This window comes from Arachis hypogaea, chromosome 10 (genome assembly GCF_003086295.3).
Source record: "Arachis hypogaea cultivar Tifrunner chromosome 10, arahy.Tifrunner.gnm2.J5K5, whole genome shotgun sequence".
Classification (NCBI taxonomy): Eukaryota; Viridiplantae; Streptophyta; class Magnoliopsida; order Fabales; family Fabaceae; genus Arachis; species Arachis hypogaea.
The window spans coordinates 17,206,902-17,214,351 of NC_092045.1; the positions used below are offsets into that span (position 1 = coordinate 17,206,902).

The 7,450-nt window shown below is 37.0% G+C and overlaps 1 pseudogene; it reads right to left on the reverse strand.

The window, feature by feature from the left end:
* Positions 1-1,328: 1,328 nt before the first annotated feature.
* LOC112717368 (serine/threonine-protein kinase STN8, chloroplastic-like) lies at positions 1,329-7,032 on the reverse strand (annotated as a pseudogene).
* Positions 7,033-7,450: the final 418 nt, after the last annotated feature.

The following is a 7,450-nucleotide window of genomic DNA, read 5'->3' on the forward strand; positions in this document are numbered from 1 at the left end:
CTTCAGACGCTTATCTAAAACTCCCACCAATGAATCTACATAAGTATCTCTATTCTATTTTATTTTATTTTCGTCCACTATAATCTCTTAATACATTTGAATCAGCCTGACTGAGATCTACAAGATGACCATAGCTTGCTTCATACCAACAATCTCCATGGGATCGATCTTTACTCACGTAAGGTATTACTTCCACAACCCAGTGCACTTGCTGGTTAGTTGTGCAGAGTTGTGACAAAATGTGATTCACGTTTGAGAGCGCCACCAAGTTTTTGGCACCATTGTTGATGATCACAATTTCGTGTACCAGGGTCCTTCACTCCCGACTTGATATACTTCTTTCAAATGTCTCTTTCGAGATGATTTGGTCAACCCCCCTTCTAGCAAATCCTCCTGATATCATATGGATATGTCGTTCTGGAGTTTACGGGGGTGGACCTCTTTGTTTGTGACCTTCATCATATCTTTTTCTTTTCCCATGAGTGTACGACCTTTCCATGAGATATCTGTCTAGCCAACCTTTTCTGAGCAACTTTTCTATCATATTTTTAAGGTCGTAAAAATCATTTATGGAGTATCCATAAAGCTTATGGTACTCGCAATACTCATTACGACTTCCCCCTTTTTTATTTTTTATTGGGCGTAAGGGTGGAAGCTTCTCGGTGTGACAAATTTTCCTGTACACATCTACGAGGGAAATTCTCAACAGAGTGTAGTTATGATATCTTCTGCGTTTCTCGAATCCGGCTTCTTCCCTTCTCTTAGGCTCCCTTTCTTTTGATTGTTGAAGGTTCCCGAGTCGCCAACTTGGTTCTCGTAACCTACCGTTTTCCTCCATGTTGATGTACTTCTCGGCCCTTTCTTGTACATCGCTCAAGGAAGTCGGATGCCTTTTCGAGATGGGCTGGGAGAAGGGTCCGTCTTGAAGGCCGTTGACAAGTCCCATTATTACTGCCTCAATAGACAAGTCCTGGATATCTAAGTAAGCTTTGTTGAATCTTTCCATGTAGTCTCTCAGGGGTTCTCCGACCTCCTGTTTTATTCCCAGTAGGTTGGGGGCATGCTTGACTTTGTCTTTCTGAATTGAAAATCTCATAAGAAACTTACCGAGAGGTCATCAAAGCTGGTGACCGACCTGGGGGGGAGGCTATCAAACCACTTCATGGCCGCCTTTGTCAAAGTCGTCGGGAAGGCTTTGCAGCGGGTAGCGTCGGAGGCATAGGCCAAATAAATCCGGCTTTTGAAATTGCTGAGGTGATGCTTCGGGTCAGTCGTCCCATCATACAGAACCATGTCAGGATGTTTAAAGTTTCTGGAAACTTTAGCCCTCATGATATCCTCAGTGAATGGGTCTTCTCCCCCTCTAGGGTGTCTTCTCGGTTCACGCGAGAGTTCTTGTTTCGGAGATTAGATTCCAGCATCAAGATCTTTTCTTCGAGCTTTCTTCGTCGCTTGATTTCTCTCCTTAGGCTTTTCTCCGCTTCACGCTGTCGGTCCATCTCTTGTTCTAGTTGCTCGAGTCGACCTTGGTGGCCTTGCAATAGCCCCATGAGGTCAGTTGCATTAGGTTGCCCCTCCTCTCCAGGCTGATGAACTTCAGAGGAAACTTTCTTTGATGCCGGGGTGTTCGAGGGGCCTTCACCACGCGATCCTTTCGCACATGTTTGGTGTATTATTGCTTAGTCATTATTGACCACTTCCTGATGCTCTTGATCGAACTCAGATGCGATGTGCCCATCCTTATGTTGGTCGTCCACCATTGTGCATTGATCTCCGAGTCTCCGGCAACGGCGCCAATGTTCCAGGGGTTACTTGAAATCGGATATGGATTGGGCTTGCTTTGAAGCCCAAACGTTCAATAGGATGGTCTCCGACTTGTCCAGCGTCAAAGCGCCGCCATCCAAATTGTGTGTTTGAAATAATGGGGGGGTGGTACTTGCAAGACACTTTGATGCCTAAGTCAATAAGGGGTTAAGCAGGTTTAAGTATATTGGACTTAGATGTACCTGAATGTGTCAGGGTATTTATAGGAGACGAGCCAATAACCACCATTGAAGTAGTTCTATTTCTGATGGTGGATAATCGTCCCTTTATCTTAGGGTTGTTGAGATCTCCCTTCTAGAAGCGGAAGAGAGATTTAAGGAGACAGTTATTCACTTAGATGAGTGTTAAGTGCCTATTTACGTTCATCTCGACTTCTTTGAGGAGATCGGATAGGCGGTGTAGGCCAATTTTTTAGATTGGACTTTTTAGCTCAATTTGGGCCTGGTCCTATGATTTGGGTCATGGTATGAACACTAACAATATCAAAAGTTTAATAGACCGAAGCCTAATTCCATTTCTCGTTACTTAATTTAAATAAACCTAATTACACAAGTAAATAAAATTTTAAAATCACATGATGTAAATAAAAGAGAAGAAGAATAATACTGCATAACCCTGCTTTATTGATAGACAAACTTGCACCGCTGCTCTCCACTCAAAATTCAAAATTCAACAACTGGCACATGCTGCAATGTCACGCAGATATGGATGCTGATCGAAAAAAAGAATGCAAAATAACTAATTCTAATAATGGTTACCTTCTTTTCCTAGAGATATCATTGCTGCCCATGCCCCTGTAATTAAACCTCCAGGCATGCTCCCAGCTATGGTTGGAGACACATACAACCCACCAATCCACTCGGTAACTGTGACAATGTAGAATTTGGAAATGAATTTTTAAAATCAAAAGAACTAATCCTAATAACGAAGATAGCAATTTCTCCAAACAGATGCATCACTCTCCATTGTCTTAAAACATAGGCTAGCTCTTATTTTATCTCAGCACTTATATTGTTTCCTCTTCTTTTCAGGTTGCTCGTTGTGGGAAGTTTTTAATTACTTGAATATAGAAGACTAGTAAGCTTGCCATATTAAAATATTGTTTAAGCAGGATCGTACATTTACTTTCTCACACACACACGTGGGTATTTCTATGCACAGTGTACAGTATAAATAACCTCAAGGCACACTATTTGTCAGAAAGAAATTGTAGACTTACCAGCAAAAAATTGATGCTGCAGAACCCACATGGTAGAAAGAAAATAAGTACATTAGTAATCAGCTGCAAAAATAGGCGCAAATTATTTTTTATATTCCGGTGAAAATGGTGTTTTTTAGAATCATGGATTATAAGGGTGTTATTTTTAAATGTGAAATTTTTTTATTTAAAAGGTAGAAATTAGACTATCCAATTTATTTGGGAACAAAAAATCAGACCATCCGATTTGTTAGGAACAAAAATCGAACCCTCCAATTTTTTTTGAAAATAAATCACAACAAATAAATTAGATCCTCCGATTTGATATTAAAAAAAGAGGAGTGCTAAAGGGCTAGTAAATTTTGTGATTTGTAGTTATCAGTTAGTCATCAATAGTGTTTTTAATGGTGTGAGATTTTATCTAATGCTAAAGAAATACTCATTTTTCCTTTGTTGGCTAAGTTCTGATAAGATTTTAATAAAAATTCTGTCCCTTTAAATTTTCTCTTAATCGGTAGATCTGATTACTAATTTCCATACCAAAACAAAAATATATACGCAACCAATAAAATTGAATTGCACATATTTCTCTTTCATAATAAAAATTTTTAGCCACAAATAGGTTTAAAAACAATATTCCAATAACGGGAAGAGAAATTACAGAGAACTTAATCCATAAAATAGAAGGAAAAAAATAAATGGAAGAGAAGTGGGTTGTAACAAAAAGAATTCGTCATTTCATTATAGAACATGGAATTTGACAAGAAAGGAAAAGATTACAATAGGTCACAAGCTATCCTGAAAAAGAAAACAAATCCTGATTCAACAAGATATACTTGTTCCTTTGGGAGCTAAACTATATTTATGCACGTCCACTAATATTGAAGATACTCCTTTAACAGAAAAATCAGGATACCTAGGTAGAAAAAGTTACAAGTTACTTAAACTTATATCAGCAACCTCAGAGCTATCAATCATTCCAATACAACAGTCCAACTTCTCTCATTTTGCATGCTTTGGGTCATTCCATGTGCAGACAACATTATAGACCCTAGTTTGCAAACAAAAAATGAAGACAATACTGTGTCAGTGACATGCTGATACAAGAAATTAGGTTTGTGCATTTGTGATATTGTCAAGTAATTCTTGGAAAAATAGAATTATTGTCAATTTAGAAAAGAAAAAATTCCACAGAGTGTGGCAGATTTGGATCCAAAGGGCAGGTAAAAAATTTAGAAAAGAACCTAAAACAGTAACAAAGTAAGAACCAAAGGTAAAAGAATACTTACTGAAATAACTAATAAGTTATGCTATGCATACCCAAGCTTGATGCCAACTGACCAAGTTCTTACAAAAGAAATGTTGAGTTTAAAAAAAACTAACAAAAAATTAATTGATGATGATTATTAGGTTAAAATACAATTAATTGTATGATTAGTTTGTTTAATGTCCAAAAATTAGTAGTAAACAAAGCAAGTTAGAAAAACAAAGCTAACAAAGTCCAAATTGTTTAAAGGCCAGTACACTCAAACTCAAGGAAATATTTGTTAATTACAACAACAAATTTTTATCAAAAAAAAAAGAATGCTTCGGTCTTCAATTGATGAATTAAGCCTATGTTCATAACATCCAAGAGCATACCCGAACCTTATTCATTTCTCAAAATGACAACGCGATCCTTTAATATAAAAACGATCAACTTCGGTCTCTGTCTTTTATTTCTCGTGACATTATTTTGTTAAAAAAATATCTTTTTTCAATGAAAAAGATCTTTTTTTGCTTTTTAACGTGTTTGGCAAATTTCTAGTAGTAAAAATAAAAGCACTAGTAAAATAAAAAAAAGATCTTTTTTGAGAAGTTGTAATTTACATCTTTTTTTAAAAGATCTTTTTCCTTAAAAAAAAGATATTTTTTATATAATAAATAAACAAAAAAGTACTTTTATATTGTTATACCCAAACATAATTAATAGATAAAAAGACCTTTTTACATGAGATATTCAAACATAAAATTACTTTTACTTCTCTATAAGATCTTTTAAAAAAAAGATAACTCGAAAAAGATCTTTTCTTAAAAGCTCACCCAAACAAGTCCGAAGTCTAGTTGTTTCTTCAGGCAGCACATACAATTCTGGGGGACAGTAGTCAGGATCCAAAGGGGGTAAAATTGGGAACATAATTCTTTCCGATTTGCAGGTCAATAGCTGAACCAAAATTAATGAATTTGATTTGTCCCTGCTTGGTAACCACCAAGTTGGCAGGCTTTATATCCTGGTGACCAACGCCTGTGTCATGAATCTTCTTAAGCAAAGTAATCATTTGGCGCATTATTGCTTGATGATCAAGGCATCTCTTTTCAACGAGTCTATCCCTTGCAAGACTTGTCGAAACATGACAGATTCCAAGTTTGAAGGAAAGTTTCAATCCGTCATGTAGTCGGCAAGAGAACAGCCACCCTGTGACATCATAACCCTGCAATTAGTGTATAGAATAGTTGGTACCTAAGTTGCATGAATACAGGTACAAAGTACAAAAAAATTGGTATAGTTTTATCAAAGATCAAATTACTCTGTTAATTCTTATAGTTTTCTCAAATTGTGATTAGATTTTCAATTGAGTCTTTACATCAGTTTTAGATTTGTAATTAAATCTTTTTTAACAATAAACGTTGCAAAATCATTTTCATCTATCTCACACCATCATTAAGTTAAATGTTTTTAGAACGACGAAAATGTGATTATAAATTTAGCGACTCAATTTCAAATTTGGTAAAACTAAATAGATTAACAGCAAAATTTTAACCTTTATCAAACAGAAACATGAATAAGAGCACCTCAAACTTTCAAACAAGCCATTTTCCACCTTTTGTGAAAAGTGAATTGCTTTTATCATCAACAAAACTTCCAAAAAACTTAGCACACGTTTTTGGAACTGCTCTGGAGAGTCTGTAATTGAACCACTCCTCAACATTCACCAACTTCTTCTGCTCCTTCAATTCCAACTTTCACCTGCATACACACCACAGATGAAATCGGTTACAGGAATCAAACTATGCCAGAGTTCTCTACCATAACTAGGGATACCTTTTTAAGAATGACTTTGTCCTTAGATTTTGCATCCAACTTTGTTATTACATTCCTCGCCTTATTGCCACTCTTCTTTATCCTCTCTTGTTCTACAGTATTTACATTTCATGGGACCAAAACACCTCAATAAACAACACCAAATGACCCTTCTCCTAATTTATCTTCAATCACAAAATCACTCCTTTTAAGACTTCTCCTTCCAAATAAACTATCCAAAACCATTTGAATTGGAGCCATAAAGTATGCATCAATGGCTCCAACAAGAAGACCAGGCCTTGCAGTTAAGTAAATCCATGACAAACTAGCAAAAGCAAGAAACCCCCATTTTTGTAAACTTGATAAGTCTTCAGTTACATTCTGGAACTTCCCTAATGTGGGGTCCAACTCCAACAATAACTCTTTGATGTTATCCAAGAATGCATGATACTTTATGGAGTTAATGTAGTTACTCTTGAAACGATGTGTTAAGAGAGAAATTGTATATGGGGTGGTGGATTTCAGAGGAGAAAAATATATTGTGATGATTGTGACGAAGTGTAGTTGAAGTCGTGCTGATTAGAGAAACCATGATATGTTGTTGATCCTAGTTTGATTTTGGGTTAAGTTATGATGACAAACATTCTTTTGGGTGGAAAGCCCAATATAGTTTAATATGAGTGTTTAGTGATGCAGGCCCATATGTCCAAGTCCAACAAGCTTCAGCAATGTAAAAGAGCCAAAGCTCATTCTTGTTGCACCGTTCAGCAATAATAAAAGGCTATGCATTTGGCAAAAGAAAAAGGGCAGTTGTCTACATCACAAGCAAAACAAGACAGATGGAAAACAAAGGAAGCAACAACACAGCAAGGACAGGTGTGGCTCTGCAAAAGCAAGAAAGGACACAAAGGCACACCCCACTAACCCAAGGACAATAGCAGAGCAACATTTTGTTGGTGGTTGAGCAAAACACAAATATGCAGAAACAAGGAGCAGCTCCTCGTATGGCAGAGATCATGGAGCAAGATGCAAAAGAAGAGCATGCCAAGGAAGTAAGAAACTCCAAGGACAACAGAGGTGGTGGACGAACTCCTCCAGCAGCAGGAGTAGTGGAGCAGGATAAAGAAGGAGAGCTTGCTAGCTGTGCCAACACCAACGGGCAGCAAGGACAAGCAAAAGGAGGAAGCTACAATGAAGCCAAGTTTAAGATATATAACAAGCTTCACTCCAACATTTGGAGCAGAGGAAGAGAGCACACATATTCAGAGAACCCTCTCCAACATAGAGCTGAAATCTTTTTCTTCTACTCAAGCTTAATTCTGATCTTATGTTATGGCTGTCTTGCGTTATTTTTTGTTTTGAAAAAG